The sequence below is a fragment of the Schistocerca americana genome, chromosome 2 (assembly GCF_021461395.2).
Source record: "Schistocerca americana isolate TAMUIC-IGC-003095 chromosome 2, iqSchAmer2.1, whole genome shotgun sequence".
NCBI lineage: Eukaryota > Metazoa > Arthropoda > Insecta > Orthoptera > Acrididae > Schistocerca > Schistocerca americana.
In genome coordinates, this window is record NC_060120.1 from 61,615,920 (window position 1) to 61,642,660 (window position 26,741).

The window sequence follows — 26,741 nt, forward strand, 5'->3', positions numbered from 1 at the left end:
GACCGCTACGGACGCCTGTTCGAATCCTGCCTAGGGCATGGATGTGTGTGCTGTCCTTAGGTTAGTTAAGTTTCATTAGTTCTAAATTCTAGGCGACTGATGACCTCAGAAGTTAAGCCGCATAGTGCTCAGAGCCATTTGAACCATTTGAACCATTTAAACATTTTTACCTGTTGCTAAATTTGTGCTAGTCATTCTTGCATTTGATCTTCGGAAACTGAGCTTTAAATTTGTCAAGTATCTTAAAGGACCGTGTTAAATCTTGGATCTGTAACTTAAAACCATTGTGTTAGCCTGGGACATTTAAGGTATCATATTTGCTTAAATATTTTGCTATCGTAGTTAAATTGGTTAAGTCACTGTACTCTCTGAATTTAAATCACTCCACTCACCGTTTTAAGAACAGATTGTTTAATTGTGTATTGCTGCTTTAAAAAAAAATTTTTAATACATGTGAATAACTTCGCAAAAAATTAATGATTTCATAACCTGGGACCTAGTATTGCTGCTTTAAAAAAAATTATTACATGCGAGTAACTTCGCAAAAAATGAATGATGTCAAAACCTGGGACCAAGCCTTTCCGCGAATTTCTGTTAACCTGTCTTACTGGAGCTCACAGTACCCTTATGTTTCTGTTCGGTGTCTTTTTTCTGCATTATGAAGTGTATCCCACGCGTGAAATCACTGAGAAATGAGGCGACCTAGGAAACGTAATTGCACCGCAGGGTGTTGGTTTCATCTCACGGCGGCCCTGGCTAACTACAGCCAGAATGCGGCGGCCTCTCGTCTCGTTCCGGAAACCGAATTACTGTGCGTACCCCGCTCTGGCCGCCCTTCCAATTCGGCCGCCCGGCCAGGCACTGCCCGCGCCGTGCTCTGAGGCCATTCGCCACTGCCGCCGAGGCGTGTCCCCAGGGAAGCCTAAATGCCCGGCTCCTCTCACAGCCCACCGCCGGGTCCCGCCCAACCGGAATTCTGCTTTGCCGGGTCCGCATGCATTCATGCGTATACAAATCCACCTAGGCGGTAATTACGCTGTGCAACGTCGAGCGCGAGTATTACCTTTCGCCGAATCTGGTTCCGCGAAGTGGATTACCTTCGACTGGCGGCAGAGAGTCGGACTAACTGGTCCGGCGGTTTCTGTGCGGTGTTCTGCGACAACAGTGCCTTTAGCTGTGGCAGTCAAACCAACACACATCAAAACTGCAGTCATGGATCCAGTATTCGTTTCTTGGAGCGGCGGGTGTAGTTTGTTACTGCCCTCACTCCCTCTGTTCCTAGTCTAAACATACTATGGTTCAATTCTTTTATCTTGGCGGTTCGCGCATGCCCGCCCTGACGCGGGAGATTGCTGCGTTGCTAGTTGTACGCGCCAGGAGAGGCAGCGCCATAGTATAGTTCGCAAACTTACGTTTAGGGCGAAGCGCGCAGTTTATGAAGTAAAGCCTCCACGGCCGCATTAACCCTTTCGCTCCTACACAGACGTGCCCCCCCGCATTCTGCGCTGTGCACGATTTTGTCGTCATTGCTCTGCTCGCCTGTGCAGACACATGGTGTTTCGACTGCTTTGACACACAAATCATTCGATTTCACAAAACCTATTTGGCCCAAAAATTTGATTTTTACACATCTTCTTGACTGATACCTTCCCCCCATAAATGACTTAATTTTGTTTCGATGTTCAACGCAGTTATTGTGCAGCATTAAATGTAGTAAACCATTGCACGAAATTTTGAAGAGTTTGCAGAGAAAAAGTCCATAGCGTATACTTTCCGTATGGTCGATTTTAGTTGCCACTAGAAATTTCAAAAAATTGCATTGAAAAAAATAAAATTCATGAAGTAAGACACTTCGATATTGTTTTTAACTAAAGAAAATATTATCCTCTGAACAAGGTTTGAACTCGGAACCTTTTACATAGCAGCCATACACTTTAACCATTACGCTAACGCAGCTCGTCATTTATTGTATTTCCCGGAGGACTACAAAATATCACGAAAAACACCGACAACAACAGTTGGTCTGATGATGAACTACTCACGTTTCGTCAAAGTACAATAGGAAATAAACAATTACCGCTGCTCTTTATTGCGAAAAAGCGGTTAGTGAGAATGATACAAACACCTTTCCTTGCTATCGCCTGAATTAGGAGGCTTATTGCTTGTTTGGTTTGATTAATTGATAGAATATGAACCAACTGGTATAAAGAACGCTTTTTCCAAACTTTCTATAAAAGAAAGTCTGCTATCAAGACATTGCTTTTGTTCAGTTACTTTATTTATGACTGAACGTTTCTAAAACTGAAGACACTGGTCCATGCTCTGTACTACAGTCGAGCTCTGGCAACGTCGTTCTCTGTTCATTGGCTGACTGTGTGTTTTGTGACGTCAGATCCGCAGAACGAACCTAAACTCGGCCGCCGTCATAAATGACACGCACTTTAGGGTGAGTCAAATGAAAACCTTAAATTTGTAATAACAAATCGAAATTTCGCATCGTTATCTGTAAGTTGGCAAGCGTGCTGCAAACAGAGTGCAGAATGGCCTGTAGGTGGTAGCACAGTGCAGATGCACACATACCGTGGCAGTATCAGTATAAAGATGGCCACCCCACTTGCGACTTGCACCAGGGAAGAACAGCCTTCTGTTATTCGGTTTTTGCGTAGTGAGGGTGTGAAACCAATAGAAATTCATCGACGAATGAAGGTTCAGTACTCTGATGCATGTTTGTCACAGCGGCAAGTCTACGAATGCAGTAGGAAGTTCGCAAATGGTGTGATTTCAGTGTAATTTTCTCCTCGTCCAGGTCAGGCACTACGAGTTGTGACTCATGGAATACTTCTAGATAAGCTCACGTACTGTGGTATGAATGGGACAGTGCTCAAATGGTTTAAATCATACCTAACTGGAAGAGTGCAGAAAGTTGAAATAAACAGTTCACATAACTGGGGCACAATCAACAATGGGGTGCCGCAAGGTTCGATCTTGGGTCCTCTGCTGTTCTTAATATATGTTAATGACTTGCCATTCTATATTCACAAAGATGCAAATCTGGTACTTTTTGCCGATGATACAAGTATAGCTATCACACCTGACAGACAAGAAATAAGTTGTAAACGATGTTTCTCAGAAAATCATTAAGTGGTTATCTGCAAATGGGCCCTCATTAAACTTTGACAAAACACAGTATATACAGTTCCACTCAGTAAATGGAATGACCCCATTAATAAAAATAGACCTCAATCAGAAATCGGTAGCTAAGGTAGAATATTCAAAATTTCTAGGTGTATGCATTGATGAGGGATTGAACTGGAAAAAACACACTGAGGATCTGCTGAAACGTTTGAGTTCAGCTACTTATGCTGTTAGGGTCATTGCAAATTTTGGCGATATACATCTGAGTAAATTAGCTTACCACGCCTATTTTCATTCCCTACTCTCGTATGGCATCATATTATGGGGTAACTCATCATTGAGTAAAAGAGTGTTCATTGCAAAAAAGAGTGTAATCAGAATAATTGCTGGAGTTCATCCAAGATCAGCCTGCAGACACTTATTTAAAGAGCTAGAAATCTTCACTGTAGCCTCACTATATATATATATATATATATATATATATATATATATATATATATTCACTTATGAAATTTGTTGTTAACAATCCGAACGAATTCAAAAGTAATAGTGTACATGGCTACAACACTAGGAGAAAGGATGATCTTCACCACTCAAGGTTAAATCTAACTTTGGCTCAGAAGGGGGTAAATTATGCTGCCACAAAAGTCTTTGGTCACTTACCTAATAGCATCAAAAGTCTGACAGATAGCCATATAGCACTTAAAAGTAAATTAAAAGAATTTCTTAATGGCAACTCCTTCTACTCATTAGATGAATTTTTGGATACAGTAAGTGGGTAATTTCCCAACTCCACAAAAAAAAAAAAAAAATAAATAAATAAATAAATAAATAAAATAAAAAATAAACAAAAAAAATTAAAGATATTGAGTGTCATATAATATTTTGTCTAATGTAATATCTTGTATAGACACCTTTTAGTAAACTGACACGTTCCACATCATTACGAAGTGTCGTATTCACGATCTATGGAACAAGTACTAATCTAATTCTACTCCACAGAAAATTGCAGCAGTTGAAGCCATAGTGAAGGAAAACCGCCGAGTGACACTGAATGACATTGCAGCATGTTTACAGATTAGTAATGGGTCAGCACACCACATTGTGCAGGATGTGCTCCAGTTTCACAAAGTGTCTGCAAGATGGGTGCCACGCCAGCTGACGCTTGAAATGAGGGAACGACGTGTTGATGCTTGTGAAGAATTTCTTCGGCGCTCTGAACGAGAAGGCGATGGATTCCTTGCAATAAACGTTACTGGGGACGAAACGTGGGTTCACTTCCACCAACCGGAAACGAAGAGAGCGAGCAAGGAATGGCGCCATTCCTCATTACCAAAACCAAAGAAGATTTTTACAGAACCATCAGCAGGGAAGGTTATGCTGACTCTCTTTTGGGACTAAAACGGCGTCATTTGGAGCATTACATGCCTAGATGGACCACTATCATCAGTGCATCATACACAGATCTCGCAAAAAATAATCTGTGGCCTGAAATCAAATCACGACGTGGATTGCTGTCAGCAGGTATCCTTTTGCAACATGACAGTGCAAGGACCCAGGTTGCCAGTACAACAGTTGCAACAATCACAGACCTGCATTTTGAGTGTCTTGCCCATCCACGATGGAGCACTCAAAGGTGCAATGCGAGGAAAGAATTCCGTTTTGATAAAGAGGTCCGCCCCGCGGTGCACGAGTGGTTGCGCGGACTACCAAAAGAATTTTTGTAAAGGAATTTACGCACTTTGTAAGCGCTGGAGGACTTGCATTGAGCATGGGGGAGATTATCTTGAAAAGTGATACAGCTTTGTACCACTTCTGCACAATAAATAACATTTAATAAAATATTTAAGGTTTTCATTTGAATCACCCTCGTAATTTGCCGGCGCCTATACTTTTAACGTAACTGAGATTCGTACCACTTTAATGAAAACTGACGAACTGCAGGAACTAATTCCTGACTGGAAATGAAGGAAAAAAGGTCCTATGAACATCTGTTCGGAAATGCATCGTTGGTAAGAGGGACGGCGCTGAACAATGAGAGTTCCTTTCACGACGAACCGTGTGTTCCCTGCGTGTTGCAGGCTGTATGGTTGACGCAGCGTACGGTAAGCAGCAAAACTGTTCGGTATTCACGTCGAGAACAAGCTGAGATGATGTTTGTGGACGGCCAATATGATGGGAACGGCCAAGAGGTAGAACCTGTTCCTTGCAACTCTGGTGTACGCACAATCTGCCGCCTCCTTGTTCGTTCGTCTGAAAGGGTCCACGATTACTTAAACGCCCAGAAAAAGGCTTGAAATGTTGAGTGACGTGTCTGTGACAGTACTTGTTTAGATATATCCCTGCTGCCTCTTGACCGCTTCCATCTGCTTAACAGTACACAAACACCATCTTGGCTTGTCCCCGACATGAATCCCGGCCATTCTGCTGCTTACAGTACATAGGAGTCTGCAAAACACGAAGAGTTCATGGCACGTAGTCAAAGGAACTTTGGTTCGTCAGCACCGTCTACCGTGATAACGATGCATTTCCAGATGAATGTTCCTAGGATCTCAATTTCCAGTCGGGAATCAGTCCCTGCCGTTTGTCGGCTTTGAGGATAACTGACGTAAAGCCATCAAACAAGTGGTATTCAGGAAATATTGAGGATATTCAGCCCAATTGTCAATCGTGCGTGGGAGTACTTGTTTTGATATATCCCTGCTGCCTCTTACCGCTTCCATCTGCTTAACAGTACACAAACACCATCTTGGCTTGTCCCCGACATGAATCCCGGCCATTCTGCTGTTTACAGTATATAGGAGTCTGCCAAACACGAAGAGTTCATGGCACGTGGTCAAAGGAACTTTGGTTCGTCAGCACCGTCTACTGTGATAACGATGCATTTCCAGATGAATGTTCCTAGGATCTCAATTTCCAGTCGGGAATCAGTCCCTGCCGTTTGTCGGCTTTGAGGATAACTGATGTAAAGCCATCAAACAAGTGCTATTCAGGAAATATTGAGGATATTCAGCCCAATTGTCAATAGTGCGCGTTGACCTGCCTGGGATGCTCTCGTCTGTTGACAAACTGAAGAGGGAGCAGGCGAGCCCACTTCCTCTATATGACTACATCACGTGCAGACACTATAGGCTGTTTTGATAATTTAAACTGACCCTTGGTCAACGCACCGCATTTAAATCTGTGGCAATACAGTGGGTAGACACGCCAGGGAAGTGTTTATTTCTCACTAAATGCGTTAATACGCAGTATAGAAATTAGTATCTAATATTAGCGACACGAGGACGTACACGAACACATATGCAGTATCTGAACAAAAAGATCCCGACAACTATTGGTGGACGTCACAAAAGGTGCCTGAGGAAGAATAGTTAGTGTTCAGGGATTTGACAGGAACGATCATTGGAAGCCAAAAGATCTAATCAACACGGACTCTAAAATGCATACCAAAGGCCATCCAACAGCGAAGGAACTCCCATAAGGAGCCGATGTTAGTATGAGCACACTTCTGGTATACTTTCTGAAGAAACTGATAAAGACCTGAAACTTTTATAGAATACAAAAATTATACTATAAATTTTACGAACAAGGCTTTCTCTTTTCTAACTAAAATTATAACTTCTAAGAATCACGGAGCTTCTAAATTTATTATTGGTGTCACTACAGGTCCCTTTCTTATCTGATTAATAATCGTTTTATTAAGAAAAGGTACTGGAAGTTTGATGTCCTTACAAGTCTGAGTTTCTGAAGAAACTGTACCAGAATACCTAAAACTTTAGTTTTGAGAAAAACTGTGTTCAACGTTTACATTTAAGAAAGTAATGCAGATTACTTCACAGACAAGCGTTTAATATATTCCAGGACTGTACTTCATCCTTTTCTATGATCCTCTGGCTAACATTGCCTGTAGAATATTCATCGTATTGGATATAGTCTATCTCGATGCCTTTCAGTCTGCAGTACCGATACCAACCTTTGTTCTTAAGAACATTAACACCTCAGCATCAGCCTTCTTCGACGCAGCAGCACTCAAACACCTCCCTGCTTCATGAAATTGTAGCGTTCCTTTTCTAACAGGTACAGTTTTTGGTAGCCTAATCCAAACACAGAATTCAAACTCTAATTCCGTGTTCAAGTTTTACAATAGAGACACGTTTTCAGAGGCTCATGCTGATTAAGGACTCCGAAAATGGGATTGACAGCAAGTAGGATAGTTTCTGGAATTTAATGTGTATGCTTTCAATTGGAAGCTGAAGTTGGGTTGTAGTATTTGCACCACATGTTTGATCCCCGAGGGCAAAAGTGATGTTGTATGAAAGAATATAACCCAGATAAGTTTTCTCATTGCTTCTACATTGTTGGAGTTATTCCTAATTACCATACCATAATAATTTTAGATCCTGTCTGTTTCAAATCCGTCTGGCCCCTTGTACCGTCTTATTCGTAACTGCCCGTCTCTTCCAGCCCCGATTAGTTCCTATTTACCACTTAACATATTTTCAGTAGTCGTGATCCCATTCTTTTCTGTACATGCAGTAATAACACCAGTTTATTAATTTTAAAAGTAAGCCGTAATGGTTTTCTTCTACTTTTTACTAATAAGCCTTACTGGCCCCATTCCATAAGATAGTTCGTATACAGGATATCCCTTGACTGCTTAGACCTTCTTAGGAAACAGGAAACAACTAGAAGCTTTTTACCTGAAGCACAAACTCTCGGAAAGATTTCACCTTCAATATTATTTTCTTTCCACTGTTCATAAGTAACTATTAGGAGTTAATATATTTCTTCCCATGAACCCTGGGCCGATACCCAAACTTCCATTTTACCCATAGCGCTATTAACTTTTCACAAAAGGATGCACTAGAATATTAAATTTATAATACCAGAGGCAAACACCAAAGATGAACGACGAAAAACAGTCAATAATGGAGACAGGCTGGCAATCATCTCTTACAACCGAAATAAGAATATCTGTGAAACACAAATAGCTGCTGTACTGTAATCAGTTCTCAGCAAGACAGAGCAAAAGTGTGCTTGGATCTAAGTTACCAAAGAAATAAAAACATAGAAAATAATTGTCAAATCTGAATGAAACAAATGGAACATTTTAGCCAAATCATAGGAGCATTAAACAGTAGTAAATTTTTTTTTTTTATTTATTTATTTTTAGATCGTGTTCGCGACCGTTTTCCCTTAAAATCTGAGGATAGATCTTTATCTTCGATCCCGTGAAATGTTTTTACTGAGCAAGAGCTGATAGCTGTTAAGGTCTGTATTTCAGAGCCCATGTCTATTAGACAATTTTTTCTTGTATCGATCCTTAGTACTTCCTCCCAAAATATGGGAAGCAAAAGGGTGCAGTATGAGAGATTTGCTTCACTTTATCGAAGGCGAATAAGTGCTCATACCTCTTAATGTATGCATTTTAGAGCCCATGTTTACCGAATATCTTTGTTTCGAATTATCCTTCCCGTAATATCCCTGATTATTGACCATTCGTCCTGGCATTCCCAGTACGTCGGGTGCATCCATCTTTGGCCTGTATGGTAGCTTCAACTCTGGTGGGGGCGCTTTCAATAAGGTATCTGAATGTCTGTGGAGGACTGGCAGCCCATTCTGCCTCAAGAGTCGAAAGTCCAGAAGCTAGTGATGTTGCAGGTTTAGGACTGGAGCGAAGTTGACTTACTAATTCACCCCACTGACGCTCCACTCGGTTAAGATCGTGGCTCTGGGCAGGCTATTCCATTTTAGAAATATTACTGCCCACAGACCATAGCTTCACAGGTGCCGTTTTCGTGCTATTTTTTACAATCAACCTCCGCAATGCTCCATGTTCCCTGTCCGTCACTGCATGAGGTCAGGCTGGTCTTGGTTGAGCTGTTGTTGTTCCTTCACGATTCCATTTCACAATCGCAGCATCAGCAGCCATCTTGGGCAGCTTTAGAAGGTTTTAAACGTCCCTGACAGAACTATTATCCATGTTATATCCAGTGACTAGTCAACATTCGACGTCAGTGAACTCTCGCGACCGAGCCACTGTGCTGTTATTGCTTCCCTACTGACAACAACATACGGCCTCTCCTTTTGTACTATCTGATCCGTTCCTCAGCACAATTGTTGCACAATTCCGCATGCCTCATCACAATTAGCGCACGTTCCCGCTATACATAGGGCTACTCTAGATCAGATAGTGTATCTAAATCACCAAATGTGTTGCACTGTGAAGTTAAGATTGGAAAATGATTCTTAGTCACCCGGTACGGTATTTGTAACCTTCTTCTGGGGATTGTCACTTCCCCCTACACAAGCGCTGCCCACGCTTCAGTTTACCGACGGACCAAACCACCCACGGGTGATTGTTAAGTGTCTTGTCGTAAATGAAGAGTTCCTTACCATTTGCGAGACCCAGTTTTCATGTCACTTAATTCTCTGAAAGTTATTTGTGAAGTTTAATAATTGATATATCTAAAAATATAAATGCTTTTACAACAAACAATTTGTGGAGGCCTCGTGTCACTTTACACCCCGAACTCCTCCCAACTGGATCTACACCTCCAACATTGTTGAGCAAAAATCAGGTTGGTAAACACTGAAATTCATTTTTCTGAAGGTATCATGTGACATAATGCTACTGAACTTGCCACTGTTTTTGTCATTCAGAGACTGTTGGGCAAAACTGGAACTATAGCTAGGGAATGCTTCGGAGCCAAGAGCGATTGCTCATCAAACAGTAAATTTTCTGGTAGTAAAAGTTTGTCCTGATGTAACGTAACGGGCAGTTTCAGCTGCAATATGAAATAACTTGACATTACCCTCGACTTTTCATATCAATCTCATTACTCATAAATATGTTATTAGGTTCCTTCTTGTGATTCACGTTTTCGTTTTTGGCTCTCATTTTACAAATTATACTCACGTTATTAACAATTACATAATTCAGAAATACCTTTTATTCGTTGTTTCGGAGGGACAGCTTACATGAACTACTCGCCCACGGACTGATGTGAGAGGACTGATCAACTGCTTTCGACATTTTATTTGAAAAGTATTCTGCAGCTTCTAAGGTATCACGGATGATGTACGGTACTGAAATTCATGTAGCTAGTTTCAACCAAAAGATGATGTTTCAATTAATATTAATTACTTAGTACACTGATACCAATACATCGATGTAAGAAAAAGATTTTAGCTGTCTTTAGATTTGTAATCGCGAATCAATTACGAACCTACATATATGTTATATACATGTCAATCCGATTGGAAAACTGTATCACAAATATGGTTTCATTGTGAACATAACCAGCCGTCTACATGGTCCCCGATTTCTACTTTCGTCGTGTGGATCACACTGAACATTGTCCTCAGTGTCATCCGAAATTTTACAAATGATAAATAGATTTATAAGACACTTCGTAAGCAACTTAACTGTTAAGAAAGCTACATCACCTGACACTAAACAGTTCTGGCAGCTTTTTAGTTAGTTACGGTATATGGGAGCGACAGCTTCAGATGGCATATGGCCCTGGGGTCTTCGATTCTGATAAGTATTATGCTGTCAATACTGAAAAGCACCTTATTCACCTGGAGAAATTTGATTTCCTTTAACGCTGAATAATAATAAACGAACATTAAACAAAACATTTGTTTTTCAATTCTCAGTACCATCTCTAACATCAAAGGAAGCTGCGGACTTGCAACTCTTGACAGATTAACGCACATAAGATAAATACATGGTGATGTAGGTGCCAACACCGATCCGTTTTATGCAACCCGCACTCCGTTTGTATTAATAACAGTATCTAGACAGGCGACCACCACGTAGTCCATACGAGTTCACTCTCAGATATTAGGACGACTTTTAGCGAACGGAGTTCTAGTGCAAGAAATAAAAGTTAGACCTAGTCATGAGTTACGTGATATTTCAGAACCATGCTTATCCAAGTGTGTCCAAACTTTCTTTGTGTAATTAGCGGTGTAGACATACAGATTCTGGATATCTCTGTGCGTTTATTCCGTGTAATAGCACTTAATGTAGCGTAAACTGTTCAGTAACTTTGCCTTATAAAGAGCCTTTCATTACTGGAAACAACGAAATTAACAGAAGATAACAAACGGAAGGCATCAAAGTAATAACTTTTCGGTATATAACCCAATGAGATTAATATACAACTCGCTGCGTTAATGTGCTAAGGTAGTTTCATAAAGAAACTTAGTACAGTAGGGTTAATATGTCCTCGTATATTTTACCAGTTATTTTGCTGCATTTTGGCAATGTGCTTTACATTTCCAGAGCGAAATGGCCAATAACATTGCTCTGTCTTGTGGGTTGCATAAATCGACATCCTCAGGGGAGCTGAATCTTTTCGCTGTGTTATATACCAGAAACTTGTTTCGTCTACCTTTCCCAGTTTTAAGTCTCCTGCTGTTGATTTAATTGTTAGCGATGCTGAAACACGCTTTATAAGGCAACGTCTTTGAACCATTTACGAAAGATTAAGTACTATTAACAGAGTAACCTTATAGAGCTATCCAAAATCTGTATGTCTACACCTCTAATTACAAAAAGATTTTGGAGGAACGTGGGTAAGTAGGGCGGAAGTAAGGTATATCTCGGTCCAAAAAAAGATCATGTAACTCACGATGAATCAACGATTGTATGTTTTACAATATGATTCCGTTTTCTAACTGTCACCCAAGGCTCTGGGAGGAAACTTATATCGATTACGTGGCTGCCTGGACACCGTTCCCGATACACACATAGTGCGGGTTGGAAAAAACGGATCTGTTGGGGCAACTGAATCAACCTGTTATCTATTGGAGCTGTTAACTTAGGAGACTGGTAGAGGCACACTCGGTTTCTGTGGCTAGGTATTAAATTACTGTTGGATCTCAGCAGAAAAACAATAACTATACGTTTTCATGGTCCTTCAATCCTCACGCACTCAGTAAAACAATTTCGACTAAAACCAATTTAAGAAACGTTTTATCCTTCAAGCAAAGTAAAAGTTCCAGTTTCGTGAAAAGTTCTGTCTTCTATGGCAGGTATTCTTCCTTTTGTTACACCAGTGAGGTATCGTGCCCTTATGAAGTGTGGAAATTCTTTCTTACGCGTAGGCGACTGAGATGAGTGCGTGAATAATGTAGCTTCGTGTTCGTGCTGTTGATAACCTATGTGGGGAGAAAAGAGAAGAGGTGGTGTAACCGAGGGGCGGTACAATAACCACCTCAGAGGAATGTCTGCAGGGGTGGTGAAGGGAGAGGAGAAACAGCGTTCACCTGCACTTGCTTCCAGCCCGCAGCCGCCTGTAGTCTGCGTTATTCATCGCCAGAAAAGTATTGGCTTGTCAGCCTTATTGTGTTCCATTTTTTACCGTTTATGCTCTCCAGGTTTCTTTTGTTTTCCACGGAAAGTGCCAGTGTGATGGGAGAAAATACTAGTGAGACGGGTTTGCAGACATCATCGTATTATAAGCGAGTAACGAACGGGAAAACTTTACCACTGACGATATTAAAACTGAATAAAACGAAATTTGCATCGTGAAGAGAAAATGTAGTAGCAGTATTATAAATTGTTGATATGCAGGGGAGAGTACTGTAACTGGAGGGTACTGTTCCAAGGTAAACACGATGCTCTTTGATCGGCATATCAGCCTAATGAATGATTTCAGAATTACATGAAACAATGCGCACAAGAGACAGTCACAAGAAGTTTTCTCCATTTTCTACTGTTTTTTGTTGTTGTTTGTCATGAGGTCGTGATTTGCACAACATTCGTACATATTTCGCGTTCAAGAGGTTTAAGTGATGTATGTCTGCGAAATTATCTAACATCAATGACGCGTTTCACCCCTTTCTGGCATCATCGGATTGCGTAAAAGTAGCTAGATATGAAACACATCTGCCATAAGGCTTTATAAAATGGAAAATGTACGCAACAGTAACCGGATATGTAATCCATCCAGTTACTGTTGCTTCATTTTCTATTTTATATGGGTTTCATATCCAGCTAATTTTACACAGGTCCCAAACGGGTTAAACGCATCACTGATACTAAATAATTTGGCAACCAACACTGTTTGTGTTCAGAAACAGTTCGAATCTGGTTGATGCAGCACCCTGCGACAATAAAATGGAATAATTGTAATATAGTGTTGTTATTATTGCTACTGGGAAAATACTGTTAATTCAATGGGAACATAATTTTATGGTCAGTAAAATGCTACATACTCGTATTTTTGGGCCTCGAGATGACTAGGTGTTTGTGTTGTCCTCATCATTTCATCAATGTTCATGGAAGTGGCGAGTTGGACTGAGCAAAGGTTGGGAATTTCTTCAAATGGTTCAAATGGGACGTAACATCTGAGGTCATCAGTCCCCGAGACTTAGAACTACTTAAAACTAACTAACCTAAGGACATCACACACATCCATGCCCGAGGCAGGATTCGAACCTGCGACCGTAGCAGAAGTGCGATTCCGTACTGAAGCGCCTAGAATCGCTCTGCCAATGGGAATTTGTGCGGGCGCACAAACCAAACATCATCATCATCATTATCGTATTTTTAGAACTTTTCATTTAGAATAGTCGTCAGAGGAGTTCAGTCACGGAACATGTGGTACTTGCAAATGAACCTCCTTTAATGTTTCAACAGTATCTCCTGTCTTGAAAATCTAAATTCGAGCCAGTTTCCTATAGATTCTGTTTCAAGATTTATTTAACTCATAGCTGGCTTTTTAAAATACGTCGGCTTGATTTGGGTTCACTCATTGATTATTGATTTATCGTAGACAAATATTGTAACAGATTGATTATTACAGAATTGATAATATTTTCACGAGTACAACGCTTTTAAATTTCAGTGGAACATTTGTCCCTAGGTACTTGACTGTGTTGTGCCATGGAAAATGTTTTCAGATTTGGAAAAAAGATCTTTCCAGAGTACGTTTTGTAGTTTCAGAAAAAGATGGCAGCACATGAAAAGTGAATGACATCTTTTAAAAATGGATTAAGAAAATACATTACAGGACAAGTTAGAGGCTAAACTTTGAACAGTGCGTGATGATACAACCTTCTTTGCTACACACAAGTGGAAAATTTTATCGATAATATTGCAATGCAGTGTAGGGGTAGCGTCTTCGATTAGTAATCAGAACGTCCTCGGTTCCAAGTTCGAACTTCGCCACTGCTTAAACATTGAACAGAAATCCTCAAAAATGGCAGCCGATGACTTCTGGCATAGAAAGTCACCCTCTTTCAGCCAAAGCCCTTGTAATAGGGGGCGGGGGAGCAGACATAGGTTCAGATCACTCTCTTTCACTTGGGATGCAAAACTGCCCCTAAGGGCGGAAGAATGAGCAACGATCGACAGCATGAGAATGCAGAAGGCAATATAAACAGCTGCATTAACTACATACCGTGTAGATATACTTAAACTTTCCCTATTTACGACATTATAGTACTGAAACTAATTATTATATGAGCGCCAGACTTCGTACCATTAATATCAAGGAAATAGAAAAGAAAAATAAAGGAGAATCAGTTGAGTTGAAAACGTTTTAATGAGCTGCTATGGTACATCATACCATTACATGCTGATACCATAACTGCTACAACAAAGAGCTCAATATGGTGTCAGTCAGTGTCCAGAAGAGTCTGAAAGCGCAGAATAGCATTCTGCACAGCAGAACGAAGCATGTCCAAAGGTATGCTGGTACCTCTCTTGATATGTGCTGTGCTTCAGATCAGCACATGTGTGAATGTTCCCCTAGCAAACCTTGTCCTTCAGGTAGCCCCACAACCAGACATCACAGGGGGTGAGATCAGGTGATCGTGTCGGCCAAGCATTTGGAAACGATCGGCTGATATTCGGCTGATAATTTCAAAAATGGCTCTGAGCACTACGGGACTTAACATCTATGGTCATCTGTCCCGTAGAGCTTTGAACTACTTAAACCTAACTAACCTAAGGACATCACACAACACCCAGTCATCACGAGGCAGAGAAAATCCCTGACCTCGCCGGAAATCGAACCCGGGAACCCGGGCGTGGGAAGCGAGAACGCTACCGCACTACCACGAGCTGCGGACGAGATAATTTCCAAATGTGTTTCGGAGAAACAGGTAAACTTCACGAGCGATGTGCGGTGGGAACCAATCTTGCATGAAAACTTTTTGAGTTCAATGCGTCTCTCTGCCGTAGGGCGGGGATATGACACGCTGGCGACGCATGTCGCAGTAACGCTGGGCACAGTGAACGCCTCTGGTCCTTGTGCGCCAATCTGTTGAAAAAAGAATGGGCAATGATAAACGTAGTTGTGAAGCCACACCATACGGTGACACGTTTGTCATACAAAGGAACTTCATGCACAGTGACTGGAGGTGAAGGTCCCCAAACTCGGCAGTTCTGTGTGTTCACCCGTTAGAGGAAAATGAGCTCCGTCTGTCCATAGACTGGTGCAGGGCCAACCATCGTCAACTTTAGTCCTTGCGAGAAAGTGGAGAGCGAAGTCAACAGGTAGCTGTGCGTATGTTGTGCAAGTTGCTTTTCGATATGGATCTTGCACGGATACCATTTGAGAATGGTTCGAAGCACCATCCGTACAGTGGACCACGGGATGTTCAACTGTCGTGACACAGCACGCGCACTGCCTTACGGTCGGGAATCGCGCGCAGCGTTGTCTGTTATAGCAATAGAGATTTCGCCAACCACCTCTGGTGCAACCGGTCGTCGGCCTCTTCTCGGAGCGACGCCCAGTTCTGCAGTTGATCCGTTTTCATTATGCTCTGCACAGCAGGTGGAGAAAGAGGACACTTCCGTGATCCCCTCAGCCGGCGATATTCTCGAAGTGCAGCTGCAGCATTACTGTTGTTTTGGTAATAGAGCTTCGCCAATAATATCCTACTCCTTTTGTCCAAGCTGATGTTGACACATCAACAAGTGCACTGCGACTCGTCAGGTGTGTGAGACTATGAATCACTATGACTGATCACGGGACTTGTTGGCCATAGCTGGAACTAGCCGGTGGCCCTGTAACGCATGGAAATCATGCACCCCATGTTCTGGACTTGAATAATGCCACCAAGTTTGGTACTTGTACGGTAATTATTATTATTATTTTTTTTTTTTTTTTTTTTTTTACTGCTCTGATACTGCCCGCCACGAATATCTCTCCTGTGCCAACCTCTTCATCACAGAGTAGCACTTGCAACCTACGTTCTCATTTATTCGCTGGACTTATTCCAGTCCCTGTCTTCCTCTACATCTGTCATCTACAGCTCCCTTTAGTACCCTGGAAGTTATTTCCTGATGTGTTTCGGAGTAATAACGTGTTAAATAGGGAAAGTTTAATTATAACCACCCAGTATAATGTGTCTCCACAGGACATACGGCCCGTAATTGGAAAGGTGTCACAATAATTTCACCGTGCCAAAAATTCCGGGCTAGTCCCCCATTCGGATCTCCCGCAGGGGACTGCGATTTGGGAGTCGAGCATGAGAAAAAGAGTGATTAACCAATGAAAGAGAAACGTTCTACGAGTCGGGTCGTGGCATATCAGAAGCAGTGGCAGGGAACCGAGAAAATCTGAAAAGGAAACTGCAGAAACTCAGTCTGGGTAGAGTGGGTGTCAGTGAAGGGAAACGGAAAGAAGACAAGGTTGGTTCAAATGGCTCTGAGCACTATGGGACTTAACATCTGTGGTCATCAGTCCCCTAGAACTTAGAACTACTTAAACCTAACTAACGTAAGGACATCACACACATCCATGCCCGAGGCAGGATTCGAACCTGTGACCGTAGCGGTCACACGGTTCCAAACTGAAGCGCCTAGAACCGCACGGCCAGACCTGCCGGCAGAAGACAAGGATTTCTGGTCTGACTAGTATAGAGTAGTACCAACAGCAACAGAAAATTTGTAATGAGAGTAGGATTCGTTATAAACTAGTGCAGAGAACGAGTTCCTGTTACCGTTCAGTAATACAGTTGTTCTCAACAGAATCGAGAGAAACCCAACACAGATAAAAGTTCAGGTGTTTATGCCGACGTTGTAAGCATAGGAGATAGAGAAAGTCTATTAGGTTACTGAACGCTTAATTCAGTAGATAAACGAAGATGAAAATCTGATAGTCATGGGGGACTGGACTGCGGTTGTAAGGGATGTGCGTGTGTGTGTGTGGGGGGGGGGGGGGGGGGAGTAGGATAAAGGGTTATTAGAGAATAGGAGCTTGGAGAGGAGAAAGGCTGAGTTTTGCACTAAATATCAGTAGGTAATAGCGAATACTCCGCTTAACAATCAAAAGAGGAGGGGGTACGCTAGGAAAAGGCTGGGAGATGTTGGAAGATATCAGCTGGAATACATCTCGGTCAGGAGGAAATTCCGAAATCAGCTATTGCATTTTAACGTGTACCCAGGAACAGATATAGACTCAGATCATAATTTAGTAATGCTAACGAATATAAGGAAGCTTAAGAGACCACGAATTGATAGTTAATCGAAGAAAGAGGAAAGTAATGCGAAGTAGCTGAAATGAGATCAGCGAGAAACTTAACATCAGAACTGGTGATCACGAGGTAGACGAAGTTAAGAAGCTATGCTACTATCTCGGCAGCAAAATAACACATGATAAGTGGAGTAAGGATGACATGAAAAGTAGAATAGCATTGGCAAGAACGCAATCCTGGCCAAGAGAAGTATAGTAGTATGAAACATAGGCCTTAAGTTGAGGAAGCATTTTCTGAGAATGCATTATGTGGTAGCGAAAACCGGGCTGTGGGAAAACCGGACCAGAAGCGAATCGAAATATTTGAGATATGGTACCACAGAAGGGTACTGAGAATTAGATGAACTGATAAGGTAAGGAGTGTAGATGTCCTCTGCAGAATCGGCGAGGAAACGAATGTAGGGAAAACGCTGTTAAGAAGAAGGGACCGCATGAAACGACATCTGTTAAGACATCAGGGAATAACTTCCTCGGTCCAGGAGAGAGCTGTAGAAGGAGAGAGGCTCTAGAGATTGGCATAAATCCAGCATATAACTGAAGACTCAGATTGAGATTGCTATTCTGAGACGAAAAGTTTGGTATAGGTGAGGAATTCGTGTGAGAACGTTTTATGTATATACGTCGCACCAGCGTCCTCAAGTCGATCACAGTGACAATGTTGACGAAATTCTACTCATATTAAAGGTTTTCAGAAGTGTGGACACTATTCCGCTCTAGTGTACGACATAGTGCACACCTCAGTCGCTGCCACATTCCGATCGCACGCGTTCACCACAGCAGGTGACAGTCCATAGTACGATCATCCTGCTTCTATGAGGCAATTGGTACACTGACATTTCTCGAAATGAGTCTAGCGGCATGGCTCTTTCCCTGCACATAAATCTAAAGAAAGGTCTTGATAGGACACTCAGAAATTGGAGCTTATTTGCAGACTGACTTTCGGTTGTTCTTTCTACGCAACAATTGCTTGTGGCACAGGAAATAGTGACGTGATAGAAGTGCCAAGTCGAGTCTCCACCGTAAACCGTAAGGTGACTCGTGTAGATTAGCTTTTAGTGTTATGGTGACCTAGTCTAGTAATCAACAGCTAGTTGCTGTCGCCTTCCTCGATGAATTCTGATGACGTCTTCCACCATCAGAATCCAACCATTTCCAACAGAATGTGCGTTAATTTTTTCGGCAATGGAGGTTTCTTATTCAAGCTAAGCATTTTATTCATTCCCGTCCCCTCGAGTGAACATTTTACATTATGGTTTTCAAGCCTTTATATATAATGGATGAGTGATCGACATTACAACGATTTCCGCCAGTTAAAATGGATCAAATGGCTCTGAGCACTATGGGACTTAACATATATGGTCATCAGTCCCCTAGAACTTAGAACTACTTAAACCTAACTAACCTAAGGACACCACACAACACCCAGTCAACACGAGGCAGAGAAAATCCCTGACCCCGCCGGGAATCGAACCCGGGAACCCGGGCGTGGGATCCGCCAGTTACTCTAGTCATTAAGTAACTAGCATTAAATGATTACCGACTAAAGTATTTACACAACATTCATTATTTGGTGTGGAGGTCAGATGAATCATTTGAAAACGCAGTGTTGTTTTCCTCAGAATGTTCACTTATAAGGAAATACATATTATGCATTGATTCCAGCGTGAAAAGTGAATAATAAATAAACATGGTTTTTTTTTAAAAAAAAATTGACGAATGATTAAGTAGGATGACAGCATCTGGTACCTCTGTGGTCACACTAGAAGTCCGTGCGATGTGACAGTCCGCTGCTTCATACAACGACTACAGTTTCTTTCGAAGTCGTTTGTGAGTGGCGTACTGCTACCCGTTTCTCAACTTGTAAACAAGCTAGAAAGATGAACCATTAATTCTCTTTAACGCAACTTCCGAGTTGTTCTTAAAGGGCTTCAGTGGAGCTCGTTCTAGTCCACCAGCAAGAGGAAAATTCGCCACGCGGGATTATACCGAGCGGTCTTAGGCGGCGCAGTCACGGGCTGTGCGGCTGGTCCCGGCAGAGAATCGAGTCCTCCCTCAGGCATGGGTGTGTGTGTGTTTGTCCTTAGGATAATTTAGATTAAGTGGTGTGTAAACTTAGGGATGATGACCGTAGCAGTTAAGTCCCATAAGATTTCACACACATTTGAACTTTTTTTTTTTTTTTTAAATTCATGGCAGTGCCGAGGAGTGGACCAGAGACCTGTGTCCACCACTCACTCTGAGTGTTTAGCTATGACGTTGGAGACAATATTCCTAAATGAAACTTCGTTACGTCATAACAATCATGTTAGTGAAATAATATTTATTACTTTACAATTTTTACGTACTTCGCTCGTAATCTGTGACTAATCAGCTCTCGTTCGTGTAACAGAGTATTTTTATAACGCTATTTTTCAGTTAAAGTTCGTCCATATTATATACATTTTACAAACACTTGTTGAATACAGTACCTACTATTGCAGTACATTTGCGATATAGGATCCACCGTTTTTTTCTTATTTTTACTAACTTCACAGTAATGTGCGGGTGCCGGAAATCTAATCGCTCTTAAATTCAGCTATTCTATTACACTGAAACTATAACTGCGTGGTTAGATCGTACTTTTATTTAGTAACTTCAGGTAAGCTTTTCTATCGAAAACTAAAAGAATGAGGGAGAGCTGTACAAAAGATAAATTTGCTGTTTATTGTTGTTACATTGTTGATAAATACCGTAAAGTTACTTCAGACATCTAGGAAATATTTCAGCTCTCAAAAATGGTTCAAATGGCTCTGAGCACTAAGCGACTTAACTTCTGAGGTCAACAGTCCCCTAGAACTTAGAACTACTTAAACCTAACTAACCTAAGGACATCACACACATCCATGCCCGAGGCAGGATTCGAACCTGCGCGGTACCAGACTGTAGCGCCTAGAACCGCTCGGCCACACCGGCCGGCCATTTCAGCTCTCATCACATGCTACTGGTACACAGGGTGATAGAGGTTATTTGAATTGTGCTCACGATAATGAGTTACTTTTCATGTTCAAACGAAACGTTTTCGGTATCACAGCTCACAGGAACAACCATAGTGAGCTAAGGCACTTCAGCAGCTGAATACGTCACTGAAGCACTTCTCGGCGCCTGTACCGCTGTAGCTGCAATGGTAGATCATTAATCATTTCTTCGTAGTCAACGGTCTGCTTCTTCTAAGTTTATTAGAACAGTATGTATTCGAATATCTCATTAGGATGAACGAAGAATACAACAGCACTGCGTAGGAATGTCGTCTCTAGCAATGGCCGCTCACATTCTGTGACAGTAGTTGCAGATCGATTGTTTTTCTCGTTGAGTAAAAATGTTAGACGTGAGTATAATAAAGAGAATATACCGGTGTGGATTCCCTCTTGCAAGAGGCTATGCTATAGAGTAATATGCGTCACTACAGGGCATGACAGGTCCTACGGCTTCGTAGCTATTTCTAGCTTCGCCTGATATCTCTGCCTACAAACATACCGTTAACTTTGCATTTTTGTTAAGAGTGTCAAGAAACAGGTTCTAAATGACATCTAACAGCGTCCCAGGAAAATGAGTAGGTATCGATAGGGGAGAGCCATACGGGAAGCACTTACCAGACTTTCTCCCTCAGCCAGTCCTGTAAGAGAAAGGTGGTATACTATTTTAATTCTATTTGTAACTGATGGTATTCACTTTTATGTGTGTTGCACATATTTTTCTGAAATTAGGAGTAAAATACTCTGAATAAAATGAGATTTTTCCAGAAGTGAAAAAGTGATCAACAAATGTTTCATTGAAGATTAAAAGTATCACAATCGGGAAAATCTGGTCTATAACGCATATGAAAGTCTGTGTCTTAAATTATTGCTGTACTACGTACTAATAATCAGTAACAGAAGACATACTATGGATAAATTATCAGAAACCATTACAAGAAAAATACGTTTCGAAGTAGAAGATATTTGACTTGTAACACAAATTTCCATATTCTGTTCTCTAGTACGTTTTCCATGATGTGCTTCTGAAATCACTAAATTGAAATATCTGCCATGGAACATCATATATTACCACGTACACTAACCTCAAGGTACACCATACTCCCCATAAAAAAAAAAATCAGCGACACGTAGAAACAAAAGAAGTCAAAGTTGTCACTGCACTTAGGCTTCCAGTAGTTCAGCGCGTTCTATTGTTAATTTTATTCATCACGGTTTTCTTCAAGAAATTGTTATTTAGTTCTCATTGTTACTGTTCCTTTTTAAACATCAGTTTTTCACATAATTCATTTTATCTTCCAACACTTGCTGCATTCTTTTAGTGCACTGCATATTCAAGAAATACTTCACCGACTGTTTCAGGAATTAATATTATCGTTTGTTCCTATATCTGGACGTCCTTACGCCGCCTTTCGGTGCAAAATTTCCTGTAACTGAATTTCTTAGGATCTCTCCTACTAAAATATACCTTGAGTGCCTTCCTTACACGTCTATTATCTCCATTTCAGTAGTTCGCTTAGTTGATACTGTCTTTCTGCAGCAGCACATTCGTCGTTTCCGAAAGATCCACGCTGTGCTTCAGAAAGTAATCGATGGAAACCATCTTTCGCAATTCACATTAAGCAATTAACACGAGTAGAACTAATTGATTTACTGAAGTATTTTTGTTGTTTGCCTCATTTTGCATCTGAAGCCTTACTAGCCTTTTTGGGTTATCACGTTTTCTAAATAGCGAAAGTCTTTCATCTCTCCTGTTCGCCCATTTTCATTTTAAGTAATACGCTTCATTTCACTCAAATTTCACTCCAGTATTTTATTCACTATTTTGTAGATTGCCTACATTGTGACCTGATTAGAGTATCACTTATTTCGTAGTCAACACATGTTTCATCATCTTCTTCCACTTCACGAGGCACCTGTTCACACGTCAAACACGTTTGTAAACTCTGTGTTTTCACCGGGCCTTAAAAGTGGTTTCAACCTTCTTATCGGGGACTCGATATACTCTGAAGAGTCCAGGCAATCGCAAAGGGTGGGAGTGTGTGTCCCTGGGAGATCTAATATTACGCTGGTAATAAATCCCTTTACGGAAATAGTGGGCACATCGGAAAGAACGGTCATTGTCCACTATGGCTGCTGACGGATCACATTCGAGACGTGGAGGTGGCTCTGCCGGCAGCGACTGAACGCACTGGGTGCATCCAGCAGCAAATCGTGGCTCGTGTGTAGGCACGAATGATGCCTGCCGCCTCGGTTCAGAGGCCATCCAAGATTCCCACAGCCGGTTGGCTGCTTTGATGAAGGAAATCTTGCCGGCCGCGGTGGCTCAGCGGTTCTAGGCGCTTCAGTCCGGAACCGCGCGACTGCTACGGTCGCAAGTTCGAATCCTGCCTCGGGCATGGATGTATGTGACGTCCTAGGTTTAAGTAGTTCTAAGGTCTAAGGGACTGATGACCTCTGAGCCATATGAAACATTTTTTTTAAGAAAATCAGAGTCGCCCGCGGTGTGGCAACAGACATAGTCTTTTCCCAGCATTGCTCTCAGAACCGGCCGCGATTCTGCGGCTTGCAGCCGAGTGGAAGAATTAAACCAGACGCTGAGACGAGTCTGTAACGTTCTTAGATATGGATTTCTCGACCATCGCTGTCGCGTGAGGAATTGTAGGAAAAATCGCTTCACGGGCCCGAAAAGATACATTATGTATTGGGACAGGGAAGAATACTATTGCCGTTAATTAAAGAGCAAGCATTTATCATCGCAGAGCGTTTATGGAAAGCTCCCAGAAGTAGTTTCGCTTAGAAACGGTAACAAAACCTAAACAATACTAGGGACAGAAAGCTGGCTGAAGCCAGATGTTAATAGCAATAAAATTCTAAATTCCGTTTAGCAAGCATTTCGCAAAGAATTGTTGAACGCGTGAGGTGGAGGGGTGTTAATAGCGCAGCGTCTAGATCCCAAATGCGAAACAATTTGGGTGGAGGCAAGTGTTAAAGGTGGATGATCATCGAATGCTTTTATATATCGTCTGCCTCGGGAACAGCACTGGTATAACATTTGAGGGAAAACTTGCAGAATATTGCACGTATTATCCCTGGTCATTTTATGATACCGGTATTAGGTGGAGACTCAAGTGAGGAAGGCTAGTGATAGGGACAGGTATCCTTGTCAAATTGTTCTACAAGCGTTTTCAGAAAATTCCATTGAACAGCTGGTCAGATAACCTACTCTTGAAAACTACGAGGGCTATTCGGAAAGTAAGGAACGATAAGTCGCGAAATGGAAACCACAGTGAAAATCAAAACTGTTTTACTTGCAATGGTTAGCTACACGTTCCAGCTACTTCTCTACACAGTCGCCGCTCAGACTTAGACATCCGTCGTAGCGTTGTACCAACTTTTCAATGCCCTCGTTATATAAGACAGCCGCCAGTGCTTTTCGACAACTTTCTATTCTTGGCTAAAGCTCGTTGTCTGTGTCAAAATATTGTCTTCATAGCCAGCGGTTCATTTGAGCAGAGACGAACCTCAGGGGTAGCCAATACGGGCAGTTTTGTGGGTGATCAAACACTGCCCATCGAAATCGCTGCAGGAACATCTTCATTGACCCTGCAGAGTGCGGCCGAGAACAGTTATGTTATGTGGATTGCATACCCTCAGGCTAAATCTTTCACCAGGCCTTCGTTCTCACTGTGAGCTCAGAACTGAAAAGAGCGACATGTTGCGATCGATGGGCGTACTAGACACAGTGCCCAACACATCTGTGCAAAGATTAATCAGATTTTCACTGTATTTTCCATTTCGCGGCCGAACGTTCCTTACTTTCCGAATAACCCTCGTAATTTTAGATCTGCTGGTCACCAACAGGCGCTGACTTTTCGGCTCAGACTAGAACAGGGAATCATTGATCATAAAAGCGTCACAGCACCACTGAATTCTGCTGTAAATAGGAATTTTAAGATAGGTAATAACATATTTCCGCTTAGAAATCGACAAGACATCATATTACTTGAGCGGTCAACAGGAAAAATTCAACTCCAGGACGAAAACCGTTGAGCATCAGTGGACAAATTTCTAGAATATTGTGTCGTACCAGTAGATCGACGTTTCTTTAAAGAATAAAATTGTCGCGTGTTTACAGCTCCATACGAATGATTTCTTTACAAATGAGGTAAAGTGTTAAAAGTTTGACGTTACGCATGTAAACGAGGAGAAGTTTATAAACGGTTTGAAATTACTTTCAACGTTTGTTAGAAATCACTCAGTACTCTCATTATCAAACAATGAGTAAGTGCAGTCTGGGTGAAGAGTGAACTGTATACAGGGTGTTACAAAAAGGTACGGCCAACTTTTAGGAAACATTCCTCACACACAAATAAAGGAAAGATGTTATGTGGACATGTGTCCGGAAACGCTTACTTTCCATGTTAGAGCTCATTTTGTTACTTCTCTTCAAATCACATTAATCATGGAATGGAAACACACAGCAACAGAACGTACCAGCGTGACTTCAAACACTTTGTTACAGGAAATGTTCAAAATTTCCTCCGATACCGAGGATACACGCATCCACGCTCCGTCGCATGGAATCCCTGATGCACTGATGCAGCCCTGGAGAATGGCGTATTGTACCACAGCCGTCCACAATACGAGCACGAAGAGTCTCTACATTTGGTACAGGGGTTGCGTAGACAAGAGCTTTCAAATGCCCCCATAAATGAAAGTCAAGAGGGTTGAGGTCAGGAGAGCGTGGAGGCCATGGAATTGGTCCGCCTCTACCAATCCATCGGTCACCGAATCTGTTGTTGAGAAGCATACGAACACTTCTACTGAAATGTGCAGGAGCTCCATCGTGCATGAACCACATGTTGTGTCGTACTTGTAAAGGCACATGCTCTAGCAGCACAGGTAGAGTATCCCGTATGAAAATATGATAACGTGCTCCATTGAGCGTAGGGGGGAGAACATGGGGCCCAATCAAGACACCACCAACAATGCCTGCGCAAACGTTCACAGAAAATCTGTGTTGATGACGTCATTGCACAATTGCGTGCGGATTCTCGTCAGCCCACACATGTTGATTGTGAAAATTTACAATTTGATCCCGTTGGAATGAAGCCTCATCCGTAAAGAGAACATTTGCACTGAAATGAGGATTGACACACTGACGGATGAACCATTCGCAGAAGTGTACCCGTGCAGGCCAATCAGCTGCTGGTAGTGCCTGCACACGCTGTACATGGTACGGAAATAGCTGGTTCTCCCGTAGCACTCTCCATACAAGGACGTGGTCAATGTTACCTTGTACAGCAGCAACTTCTCTGACGTTGACATTGGAGTTATCGTCAACTGCACGAAGAATTGCCTCGTCCATTGCAGGTGTCCTCGTCGTTCTAGGTCTTCCCCAGTCGCGAGTCATAGGCTGGAATGTTCCGTGCTCCCTAAGACGCCGATCAATTCCTTCGAACGTCTTCCTGCCGGGACACCTTCGTTCTGGAAATCTGTCTCGATACAAACGCACCGCGCCACGGCTATTGCCCCGTGTTAATCCATACATCAAATGGGCATCTGCTAACTCCGCATTTGTAAACATTGCACTGACTGCAAAACCACGGTCGTGATGAACACTAACCTGTTGATGCTACGTAATGATGTGCTTGATGCTAGTACTGTAGAGCAATGAGTCGCATGTCAACACAAGCACCGAAGTCAACATTACCTTCCTTCAATTGGGCCAACTGGCGGTGAATCGAGGAAGTACAGTACATACTGACGAAACTAAAATGAGCTCTAACATGGAAAGTAAGCGTTTCCGGACACATGTCCACATAACATCTTTCCTTTATTTGTGTGTGAGGAATGTTTCCTGAAAGTTTGGCCGTACCTTTTTGTAACACCCTGTATAGTGCTAACTCCAACCAAGTCTCAAACGAGAGCACATCGTCTCCTTAGGAACCACAAAAGCAGCCAGCTGCTCCTTATTGGATCGATCCCCTGAATTCGGTATCTAGTAATTACGTGAATCAGCGAACTACCTCTCACTTGCAACTTTTAATGAGATGGTAATGAAACTGCAGTATAAGCTTTCCTGCCTTCT